Source organism: Budorcas taxicolor, chromosome 11 (assembly GCF_023091745.1).
Source record: "Budorcas taxicolor isolate Tak-1 chromosome 11, Takin1.1, whole genome shotgun sequence".
Taxonomy (NCBI): domain Eukaryota; kingdom Metazoa; phylum Chordata; class Mammalia; order Artiodactyla; family Bovidae; genus Budorcas; species Budorcas taxicolor.
Window position 1 is genome coordinate 156,562,805 of NC_068920.1, and position 11,569 is coordinate 156,574,373.

Sequence of the window (11,569 nt, forward strand, 5' to 3'; positions counted from 1 at the left end):
ACCGATCTGGAAAATGGGGAGAATTACAGGCGCGCCTCAGAATAGTGCTGTTGTGAGGAGTCAGTGTGATCCTGGAGGGGAAATACAGTTTGAACTGTATTATTTTGTTTCATTATAATCTTATTGTTAGTTAATATTAGCTCAACATTTTTCCGAGCCCTTTCGTAAATTGCCTCTTTGAATCCTTAGAAAAACCCTGCTTGGTAGATACTGTGATTACTCCCCACTTACAGATGAGAAAATCGCGGCCCAGGAGATAAAGCGGCTTGTCCAAAGACACAGAGTACGGTGGCAGCTGAGGGGCTTGGATGAGTGAAAGTTTGGGGACCAGCACGTATCAGCAGGAAGGCTAAGGGTCTTGCTCTTTTCCAGACTCACAGCTCCCTCCCACTCCAAGTCACCTCTATCCGTCCTTCCAGTTCTCACCTCCCTGTGGAGAGATGGTAAGAGTTGAGGGAAGGGCTTCTTTCACGACCACGGCCAGGGCCGTGGCCAGCAGACCCTGGGCCCCCGACTCCACTGTCCAGGAAAACATTATCTGTTGAGCACAAGTCTCCCATGCCACGCAGACACAGGCATTCCTGTAACCATGGGACTTAGTCGTTCACCCTCAGCAGGTCCTGTCTGCACCCTGTGTGACCCCAGAGATGCTGCCTATTTCTCTCTGGCCTCAGTTTTCTCACCCGTATAGTGGGAAGAATAAGTAGGATCATTGGGAGGTTCATGAAACAACAGAGTGGAAGTGTGTAAACTGTGACGTGCCGTGCACACAGGGCCCCAGCCATCACTGCTCTTCTCCAAGCCCCCATATTCAGCTCTTTTCATGCATTTTTCTCTTTTCATTCTCACGACAACCCTGTAAGTGACCAACTCGTCATCCCGGTTTGCCTGGAATTTTCCAGGCTTGAGCACTGAATGTCCTGCATCCCAAGAAACACTCAGTTTTGAGCAAACCTGTAAGGCAGAGAAAAATTGTTTCCATTTTCCAGGGGAGGAAACTGAAATTCAGAGTCCTGGGCCCTGGGGCTTCCCTGTAGCTCAGCTGGTCAAGAATCCACCTGCAATGCAAGAGACCCCGGTTCAGTCCCTGGGTCAGGAAGATCCCCTGAAGAAGGGATAGGCTACCCACTCCAGTATTCTTAGGCTTCCCTTGTGGCTCAGACAGTAAAGAATCTCCTCATTATATAGGAGACCTGGGTACGATCCCTGGGTTGGGAAGATCCCTTGGAGGAGGGCTTGGCACAACCCATTCCAGAATTCTGGCCTGGAGAATCGTCATGGACAGAGGAGCCTGGTGGGCTTCAGTCCATGGGGTCGCAAAGAGTCGGACACGACTAAGCACAGCACAGCAGCCTGGGGTCCCACAACCAGAAAGGGTCCTGGGTCTGTGGGCTCCAGAGCTGTCCTCTGGCTGGTCCTCGTGGACAGTGGGAGCCATGGAAGGTTCAGGGCAGTGGCAGACACATGCTTGAGAGCTCACAGCCCACCCAGACAGGCCTGGGCCATGCAGCCATTGAAATGTCAGCTAGCGATACACTTCAGAGGAGGACAATCTGAATGAACAGCAAAACACCCTGTTACCCTCCCTTCCATGTTTAGATTTCAACTTTGAAGACACAAATGCCTCAAATAAGTTCAACATGGACTCCAAGCCCAAGAGACTCGGGCCCCAATTGCTTCCAAATGGGCCTGAAGATTCATCTCCCAGAACCCGTTGTCATGCACACATGGTTTCAGACGCCTGAGGATCCCGGGCAGGGCAGAAGGGGCTGCGTGCATTCCTGGAAGGCCAGGCCTTGGAGTGGGAAAGCTTGGACTCAGGGTTGACAGCCGGGCAAACCCCAGGTCTAAGTTCTGTTGTCAGTTGCCGTTTACTGAGCAATTACTGAGTAAGCCTGTAGAAGTCTCTGAACTCTAGCTGTGTTATTATCCCCATTTTACAGATGGACAAGTGAAGGCTGAAAGGGACCATGCCTTGCCCCAGGTCATCCAGTGGGAAGTGCTGGAGCCAGATCACACCCAGGATTCGACAGCCCCCCATGCCCCACAGTTGGCCTGCATGTCCCACCTCCTGTATGCCCCAGGTATCTCTGCCCTCTGTGTCCTGATTGGCTCACCTGGAAGCTGAGAGTAAGAATCCATACCTCTTAGTGTGTTGAGAAGACTCAGAAAGATTTGGTTTGCAGGGCACTCGGGAAGGATTGAGATCATGGTAGTGAAATGATTGATAGTTGTGGTTATCACTGATATCCAATGAAGGGGCTCTTTGGGTTCAAATACACAATTTTCTCCTGTGTCCACAACACCTGGAAAGGGGGCTAATCCTTATATCCAACAATCCTGAGATGGGCACGTCCTCCTCCTTGGCTGCTTACAGGTACGGAAACACAGACCAGAGCAAAGGACCTTCAGCTGCTAGGTGGTGGGGCTGGGCTTTGAATCCAGGCAGACTGGGTCTACACTCTGAGTTTGATTGCACAGGATGGAGGCTCCCAGAGGTAGCTGGGACCACTGGACAGGGCCAAGGCCAGGGATGCCTGGCTTTGGTGGGGAGCAGGAAGCTGGAGAGCTCTGCCGGGGCCCCTGGGGCACCATGGGCACCCAGGTTGGCCCACTGTTATGTGCCCTCGTTCCAATCTGTCTCCTCTGTAAAATAGGAGGTGAAGCCCCAGAGGAAATGAAATCAGGGTGCGGGGATGGAGTATGGGTGGGTGGGAATGGGGAAGGAACCACGGGAGATCGAGTCACCAGGGCAACCTCGCTGAAGAGGTGATGCTGGTACAGAGTCCTGGAGGTTGGAACAGGCTAGTCTGGTGAAGGACTTCCGGAGACAGCACACCTGCTTCCCAAGCCAGCCTCAGTTTCCCCATCTGTAAAGGACGAGGGGTGGAGCTGCTGCTGCCCTTGTAGAAACTAGAGTGAAGCAGAACCCCAGGCAGCTCTGACCCATGGGATCCAGGCAAAGCTCAGAGGAGGGACTTCCCTGGTGGTCCAGTGGCTAAGACTCCAAGCTCCCAATACAGGGGGCCGGGGTTCGATCTGGTCAGGAAACTAGATCCCGAATGCCAAAACAATGATTGAAGGTCCCCAGTGCAGCAAAATAAATATTTAAAAAAAAAAAAAAAAACAACCTCAGAGGTATGAGGGGACCCTGGGAGCTGGGGAACAGGGAGCTGAAAGGGTTGATCAGAAAGCCTGAGGAGCCCGACCCACAATACTGAAATTCCCTTTCTGGGGGCACAGAGATGGGCTGTCAGGACAGGATGGAGGCGGGCTGGGAGCGGGGAGGGACCACAGATGGGAAGGAGGTGGAGGGCGGCGGGTGGGAGGCAGGAGACAGATGAGGCCTGGACAGGGAGGAAGCAGCAAACAAGATGAGAGATAAGATTTCAAAGGCGCGTCAGACAGTGGCAGGGGCGGAATATAAGCAGCAGTGCCTGGACCCGGGAGGGCTGGGGTGGGGCGGGTGGGGAGGGCTGAAGGACCCAAGGAGGGGAGCGGAGGACCAGGCTCCTCGGAGCCCTGTCCACACTGCTGTGTCTCCCAGAACCATCCCCTGTGTATCCACCACTACCCGCTGTGTCCCGGACTGTCTACGTGACGCACACCCTGTTCAGGGGTGAGTTGGTACCCACTGTTGCCAGCATCTCCAGCCACAGTGTGATCCCAACCCCGTCCCTGTCTGAGTCCCTGTAGCTCCGGCCATGCCCTTGCCTGGGGACAGCACCCAAGCTTGAGGTGGGTCCCTGTGTGGTGGGAGGACAAATCCAGGCCCCAGACTCACTGGGCAGCCCATGGTGTGGGGACTCCTGCAGCCCCCACATTTCAGAATCAGATGAACCCCAAAGTGGGGGCTGAAAGAGCACTGGAGAAACCCGTACAGAGCTGTGTCCCTGGAGCATCTAGAAGAACCTGGATGAGCTGAACATATCTCCACCCCCTGCCCCCTCTCCTGCCTCCTGTTTACACCTCGGCCTAGGTGCCCTGCAGGTGGCTCTGGGGACACAGAGGCATGAGATCCTGCAGTAGCCCCTGACCGGCAGACATCAGCCCAAAGTGTCCCCCCAACCACTCTGCACCATGGGTGTTGGCACCAGGCAGCTGGGTCAACACCCAGCTCCACCTGGCCCTGCTGGGGGCCCTTGGCAAGCCGTTCGGCTCTCAGGTGTGGATGGATTAGTGGAGGGACCTGCATCCCACGGTCAGTGTTAGGAGCCAGGGAGGGCGTGGCACACAGTAGGACCTCGCTGCATTGGCATATGATGCCTTGCCATCTCCATGTCTCTAAGGGGAGTGATGGCATCTGAAGGACCCAACTGGAGGGTAAGACCTGGAAGCATCCCAGAGGCATTGCCCAGGGGCAGGAGGCAGTGTCGGAACCCAGGGCGGAAGGGGGAGCCAAGAAGGTTTCCTGATGGAGTGGATTGGGAGGCGGTGAGAAAGCAAGAGGCAGGAGGGAATCCCCTGTGCAGAGATGGGACTGGGTGGGTGGAGGCTGGCCTTTAGCTTCTTGCACTGAGGGCAGCAGGCAGGTGCAGTGGAGGATGGGCTGTGCGGTGGATGGCGATCTACAGTGGCTGCAGAAATGAGGGAGGACAGCTCGGGGGTCTCACCGCAGAGGGGCTGTCCCCCGCCCCCCACTCCTGCACAGGTTGGGGAGAACAGCCCTGCACCGCAGGGGTTGGGATCTGATCGCTGAGAGGGGCAGGAGTGAGAGGTGCAAAGCCAAGGCTGGGCCAGGTGGGCAGAGCCAGCAGGTAGGCATGGGGGTGGGGAGGAACCAAGGAATGGGTTCCGAGTGCTCCCTTGAAAGTTCTGGGACCCCTCAGGCCAGTGCGGGTGGTCTGTCTGCAGCCTCTGACATCAGGGTACATGGAGCAACACCAGGAACTTGGAATCAAACAGGTCCAAGTTTGAATCCAGCCCCTCAACTTCCCAGTGGACAACCCAGTTGGAGACATCTCTTAGTAAAAATCTCTCAGTGATATTGAATTTGGAGGTTTACAGCCTCCCCTTTCTGTGCATTAGAGCAAAACCAAATTCACTTTTGTAAATAACTTTATCTTGGCTAACGTCTGTCAGGCACATATTCCTCGTCAGTCATTCTGCTAAACACTTTCCATGAATTATCTGGTTTAATTTAATCTCTCTCCTAACCTTAACCTTTGCCAGTTGACTCCTGGGCCAGTGACTGCCAATGGGCCATTTGGCCACTCAGACTCTTCTAGTTTGTGATAATAAAAACATCATCAGAATACACACAAAAACTATACTTCTAACCTCCAGAGCTATGCTGCGCAGCACTAGCCAATCGCCGCGTGTAGCCACTGCGCACTTGACGTCCAGCCAGGACCAATGACCCAAGTGACCAGCATAAAATACACACCAGATTGCAAACACATATATGAATGAAATACATAAACTAGCTCATTAATTTTTATATTGATTGTATGTTGAAATAATAACATTTTGGATATATCGGATTAAATAATTTCTTTAATATTTGTTTATTTTTTGCTCCATCAGGTCCCCTCTGTGGCACACAGGCTTTGTTGCTGTGGGTGGACTTCTCTCTCTCTAGTGTGGTACCCAGGCTCCAGAGCGCGTGGGCTCAGAAATTGCAGCACTCGGGTTCAGTTGCCCTATAGCATGTGGGATCTTAGTTCCCGAACCAGGGATCAAACCCGTGTCTCCTGCATTGGAAGGTGGCCTCTTAACTACTGGACCACCAAGGAAGTACCTAAATAATATTTTATTAAAATTAATTTCACCTATTTCTGTTTTAATACAACTCCTAGAAAAATCTGTTGCATGTATTTTATTTATTTTTACTGGACAGCACTGCTCCAGACCAACCAAAGTATCCACAATTATCATCAAATCACGAAAGTTCCAAGCCCCGGTTTACATCTCCGGATGTCTTTTCTAACTTCCCAGGGGGCACTCCCCACTGGCTCTAACTGTGTAGGACCCAGAGTCGGTTCTGTGTAGGCATCAGAAACCAGCTAGGCTTTGAGGCTTGACCCAAGGTCTCCCCAAAGGTCAAGACACAACCCATAAAAGCGACAACCACACATTCTTTCTGCAAGGTTCCATCACAAGAAACCCAGAGGGTCAGGCTCAAGGCTGATTCATTCTCATCCCGGGCCATAGCCCCAATGTCAGCTCCTTGGAGATGCTGTCTGGACACCCTTGAGCACTTTGGATGCCCAGGGCCAGTAGAACAACACCTCACTGAGGTTGGGCAAACCTCGGCTCACCTGCCGTGGGGTTTCTCTCTGCACACTGCACAGTGGAAATCCATTCCGAGCCCACATATTTGCAACCCAAACATTCAGGAAGAGATAATGCCAGGTGGGGTGAACCAGTAACCAGCGAATGGGGTAAACCTTTGAGCAACGGGGGGCTGGTATAGTGGACAAGCCTTTCCTCTTCTTGCCACCGGTCCTGCAGGACTGAGCAGACATTCTCCCTAGATGGCAGAGGTCACCTTGATGACAGACCTTCACACTGGCTCTCCCTCCTCCCTGATTCACTCTGCAACCCTCACCCCTCCCTGGGATCGCACTCCCCGTAAAATATTGGGTTGGCCAAAAACTTTGTTTGGGTTTTTCCAAAGGAGCTTAAAACCCCAAAAGAACTTTTTGGCCAACACAGTACTTGCACTGATGACTTTGTCTCAGTCCCAGCTTGCTGGGGAGCCCAGGCTAAGACACAGGCCCCCGCCCCGGCTGCCTGTTCCTAGCCCCTGGTACCCCCAAATCACATCTTTTATGCTCCTGATGATAGTAACCATTTCATTTGCTTGACTTGTGTTTTCCTCTCTGCCCAACTAGACTGCAGGCTCCATGGGGGTTCCATTCCCAACACCTGAAACCGGACCGAGGGCATACTTGGTGCTTAATTGAAAGGAATGGCCCCGACCGAGCCTGACTGTCCTCTTAGAGCTCGTTAGACTGTGAAGCCCAGACTCTGTGTGTATCCGATGGGTCAGGCATGTTGAGAACAGACCGCCTAGTAAGCTGGTAGGTCCTCGTCCTGGGGACAGATGATGCTGCTCCTCTGAGAAACAGGATCTTACCTTCTGGATCCACCCAGAGGGGCCCTTGCCCTTGAAGGTGATGGCAGTCAACAAAGAAGCACATGTTGAAATCCACCAGTCAGACAGCATTTGGAACAGTTCTGGGGACACATAATCCTCCCCTGGAGACTTGATGGCCTTGAGCTCTTAAGTCACCTGGGATATTAGGAAGTTTCTCCAAGGTCCAGAGAGCAGCCCGGGGGAGCTGATGACAAGGATTTCCTTTGGCAAAGTGGCAAAGGTCCTGTCTCACTCACCAACCTTGCAGGGAGTGGGGTGGGAAGGGGCTTCCTCAGGGGTTGGGATGGGGAACAAGTGAGGAGCGCCTGACATATGCATTGTCTTCATGTTCTGTATTCTTTCTGCTTATGATACTGAACCCTCGTGGTCAGACCTAAGACACAAGCCCTGTTCCTCTCACACAGACAATGTCCATTCCGAGGAAGTATGTCTAGAGCAGGGGTCCTCTACAAGGGCAATGTTAGCCCCCCCAACCCCCAGGGCATGTTTGGCCATGTCCAGAGGCATTTTGGGTGGTCAGAGCTGGAGGGAGGATGCGACTGGCAGCTAGTGGGAAGAAGCCAGGAAGCTTGATCCTCCAGAGCATGGACAGCCCCTCGCATGAAGAATTAATCCGTCCCAAATGTCAGTAGAGCTCAGTTGAGAAACCCTGAGTTGGAGGATGCAGGGTGCATATGGAATGTGCCCTGAGCCTCCTGCTGCACGGGACAGTATGGCAACGGGACCCCAGACGACTGGGTCTGAGGCCTGGATCCTCTCTGAGTGGCTGTGCATCCTCGGGCAAGTGAACCTCCCTCTCTGAGCCTCAGCCACCTCGACTATAAAATGGGAAAGACTATATCCATCGCTTTAAGTTGCAGGAGGGATTAAATGAGATAATATTTAGAAGGGGTCAACTCAGTTCTTTGCGGAAAGAGCTCATGGAATGAGGGCTGTGCTGGGTTGAATAGTCCCCACCTCACCCCCATTCATGTCCAACCAGAATCTCAACCCGGGACTTTATTTGGAAATAAGGGTTCCCAAGTGGCACAGTAGTAAAGAACCTGCCTGCCAATGCAGGAGACTCAAGAGACTCAGGTTTGATCCCTGAATCAGGAAGATTCCCCTGGAGAAGGACATGGCAACCCACTCCAGTATTCTGGCCTGGAAAATCCCAAGGACAGAGGAGCCTCTCGGATTATAGTCCGTGGGCTCACAAAGAGTTCCACAGACTGAGCAGTGACTGCAAAGGCTTTTGCAGATGTAATTAGTTAAACTATGATGAGGTCACGCTGAATTAGGGTGGGGCCAGAATCCAATGACTGGTGTCCTTGCAGAAGAACGGAGGACACATTCAGACAGGCGGGCACCAGGGAGACCCCTTCGGGGAGAGACCAGATGGAGACAGAGGCAGAGGCCGGAACGATGCAGTTACAAGCCACGGAGCACCAAGAGTCGCGGCCGCCCCTCACTCCAGGAGAGGGCGTGGAGCAGGTCTCCCCGGGGCTGTGGGAGGAACCAGCCCCACCGGCACCTTGACTTCGGACCTCGGGCTTCCTGAAACTGAGAGGATAAATTTTGGCTCTCTTAAGCCCCTACGTGTGTGGCTCTATTTTACAGCAGCTCCAGAAAGCTAATCCGGGGCTGCGGCCATCCTGCGGCTGTGACCGACATTACCTGGAGGGGACACCTCCAGGGCACACAGACGTCTCACCCCGCTGAGGGCACCTGCACGCGACTGGAAGGCCCAGGCTGAGTCTGGAGTAGGAAGGTTTTCTCCACGGATGGGGAGAGTGTATCTCCAGACATCCAGTCGTGTCTGGGAGTCACTGGCGGTCCGCACTGTATACCATCGGTGCCACCTGTGTGCACCAACCTGAGGGGAGGGGAGGGGTACGTCCAAGGCGGTGATGGCTGGCGCCTGGGGTGATATATGTATCAACACACCTCACCACGTGTGTCCAAGGTAAGGCGGACAAATTTGGAGGATGCAGACAGAGCCCGTGGCACACTCGTGTGCGCACACGGCGGGAACACCAGGTGAGGCCCACCCGCTGCGTCCCCCGCCCACCGACCGTCTGGAGGACGCAGGGCGGGTCTGCGGCACCCGGGCGCATGCGCAGCCCGCCGTGGCTACCCGCGGCCTGGGAGGATGTCTGCCTGCGGAGATGGCTCCGAGAAACTCGGAGTAGCTACGACACATGGAAAGCAGAGAAGGAGGAAAATCCATTTGGGGCCAAGAGCTCTGTCTGAACTTTGTCCTTTTCTCAAGCAAAAGAAAATATTATTTCACCCTCTAAAGAACCACACATAATAACAGGCGAAATGTCAAGACCAATGTTGATATAAACCCCCAAGGAAAACAAACATCTCTGTACCTTCTCCGCGGCCTCCCCACCTCACCCTGCTCAGCTAGTTTAAACAGATCTAGCGGTGGGCAGAGGGGAGGTGGGGGAGAGCCTGCCTGGCTGGGAGCTGCGAGGGAAACAGGGTCTCTCCCGGACCAGGAGCCGCCTGGCCTGAGGGGACACACAGACCAGACCAGTCATTAAGAAGTCATCCTGATTCCAAGTCCCGGTGTCCCTCGCCGGCTGTGTGATCTTGGGCAAGTAGCCTGACCTCTCTGAACCTGAGGTTCCTCTTTGGCAAATGGAGAGGATGGCATGGGATCGTGCAGGAGGCCACCAAGCTTGGCACTTATGATCATTACCCTCTAGCAGGCCAGGTGTCCCCTGGGGTTGTCACCGGGGAGAACCCCAAGGGGGCATGAAAAACCATGTCCTGACTACCTGCTAGGTGCCAGCACTATGAAGCAGCCCTATGGCAATTACTCACCGAATCCATGCAGTAATCTCCATGTGGAGATGACCATCGAGTTGCAAGAGGCAGAACAGGCAGAACAGGTAAAGGGACTTAACCAAGGTCACACAGCTGGGAAGAGGCATTGAAATTTCAGGCCGGATCCGCTTGGCTCCGGGAACCCAGGCAGGGCTCAACCATGAAGCTGAAAGGCCCAGTTCTAGCCCCAGAGTTTGTGGAACTCTCTGCACCCCAGGAGGTATGTTGTGCGGTGTTGGATTATACTGCCCAAGAGACCCTCCCCTGCTAAGTTTGGCTCTGGATTGAAACCTCAATTCACCAGCCTGCACCTATTGGTCCTCCAAGCCCCACCCAGGTGATCTTCTAAACTCCAGTCTAGCTTTTCTTTTTATTTGCTTTTCTGAATTGGAAGCAATCTGACAAATATTCATTGAGCTCCTTCTCTAGGCCAGACCCTGGGCTGAGCACTAAGGACCCAGAGTTAAATTCTCCCTGAGCCCAACTCTTGAGAAACTCCCCATCCAGTAGGGGTGGGGTAGGGTGAGGAAGACAGACAGAGGTAACGAGGCTATTACAGTATATACTAACCACTCACTTCCATGGCGACTGTATAACCCTTAATTAGGTGCCTCAAAGGGGCACCTGAGACATCTAGGGGAGTCCCAGGGAAGTGGCATCTGAGAGAAGACTTGAAAAGGAACTGTAGTTTGCCTGGAGGATCAGAGAGGAAGAGCATGTAAGACTCTGGGGACAGCAAAGCCTCAAGTGATGGGGACTGGCACGCAGTCCGCGTTGATACCAAGCGTGGAGACTGGCAAAAAAGGGTAGCGAGCTGACCCGAGATGCCCCAATGAGAAGGCAGGGTGGAGAGGCTCTCAGGGGCCAGGTCATGGGAAGTTTTATTGAGGTGGGTTTTATTTCAGGAACAGCAGAGAGCCATTGAAGGGACGTAACCAGATCAAATTTGCATTGGAGAAAAATGACTCTGTGTACAGCGGGGAGAGGGCTTCCCTGGTGGCTCAGTGGTAAAGAATCTACCTGCCAATGCAGGACATGCAGGTTCGATCCCTGGGTCAGGAAGATCCCCTAGAGAAGGAAATGGCAACCCACTTTAGTATGCTTGCCTGGGAAATCCCATGGATAGAGGAGTCTGATGGGCTATGGGGTCTCAGAGTCGGACACAACTCAGTGACTAAACAACAACAGTGGGGAAACGAGTTCGGAGGAGCAGGGCTGGAGATAGGAGAGCAGTGAGGAGGTAAGAAAAGACGGCAGCCTGAATGAGGGCGAAGGGCCGGGGGATGTGAAGGAAGAAGGGGAATAGAGGACGTACAGGAGGTAGAAATGACAGGACCTGGTACCCGACCCAGAGCAGGAGTGACTAGAAGGGAAGACAGAAGGATCCAGAGGATGCCCCGATTTCACACCTGGGTGGAGGTTGACGGTGATGCCCCCTGGTGAAATGGGTAGCCCAGGGGGAAAGCCCACTAGGTGTTCCAGTGGGGATGTGCTGAGTCTGCAGGGCCAGTGGGATGTCCCAGTGAAGACAGCAGGGCACCAGGAGGCAGCTGGCTCTGTGGGTAGGAGCGAAGCCAGAACTGAGGGTGCAGGTTTGGTCCATCTCAGTGGTCCTGGGGGCTGAGGTCCCCCAGTGAGGGTGGGCCATGC